We start from the raw sequence: 1225 nt of genomic DNA on the forward strand, positions 1-1225 counted from the left end.
TTGCTCCCCATATGTGAAGTAGGTTGACTGCAGGCACAGTTTCAAGAGTTGACACAGTTGTTCTGTGAAAAGTGTGGTCCTGCTGCTCAGAGTGGTGTCTGATTTTAATCTTAAACTGACCACCTCTACTGCATCATCAACAGGAATGCACGTAAAGAGTGATGTGACATCAAAAGAGACCATTGTTTCATCAGTCTCCATGATGACATCCCTCACCTTGTCCACAAAGTCCATGGTGTTCTGTACATACAGAACATACAGAATTCTTTATTTTTGCTTTGTTTTGTTTTTTTGAATGTCCAGAGGACCAGATTGAACTTTTTTGGATTTTTCTACCTGGATTATTGAGCAGCATCAGGATATTATTATTATTGTTCATATTGGATCATGATTGTTCCCTAAAACTTAACTTGGGCTTCACTGTGTTTCTAAAGGCTCGCACAGACTCAGGTGGACCTCGGTCCACAGAAGTCCACACATATCTGATTAGTCCAAGCGGACGCCAGCAGGGCATGTCCGTGCAAAGCTCAATTTTTAGGACCACGTACGTGCACTCGGTGTCGCACAATAAAGTGCCTGGTGACGGACTGTTTTGTTTGTGACACCAATGTATTAAATTCCCTTCTTCATCCCTGATCGGGTTTAATGGTCTTTTCTTTAGTTTTTAATGTATGAAGTTTATTTGATAGTGACCGACACAATAACGCACTGAATCAAGCAGCAGTCTCATGCCTGTTTCATGGTGCTTTGTTTTTTCATTCAACCTTTATTTCTGCAGGTTAATCCCATTGAGCCTCGGGGACTCATTTACAACAGAGACCTGATTTAACAAAGAACGATGAAACAATGGACAGCTATAAAAAAGCATACAGATCATTATTATTTTTTATAGTTAACAGAGTGAGCTCATTTGCAGCACTTGTCCCTAGATGGACTTTTATACAGGTTATCTAAAATACTATTAAGAAGTGGAATGTCAATAAAAGAGTAATTAAAAATAATATTGACAACAAAAACAGTGTCGTACACTTCAAACAAATGGATAAAAACAATAAAAATACATTAAGTGTGAATGTAATGCTGTTTTTGACTCAGCCAGAGTTTAGTTTGTTTTCAACTTATTGAATCTGGTCACAGACTTTAAAGTGACAGGAAGTGAGTAACAAACTGGATCCTGTCACAGACTGAGAACTCTGATCAGACGTGGTTCCAGGAACAGGAACCT

Source organism: Nematolebias whitei, chromosome 20 (assembly GCF_014905685.2).
Source record: "Nematolebias whitei isolate Nwh7 chromosome 20, NemWhi1, whole genome shotgun sequence".
Classification (NCBI taxonomy): Eukaryota; Metazoa; Chordata; class Actinopteri; order Cyprinodontiformes; family Rivulidae; genus Nematolebias; species Nematolebias whitei.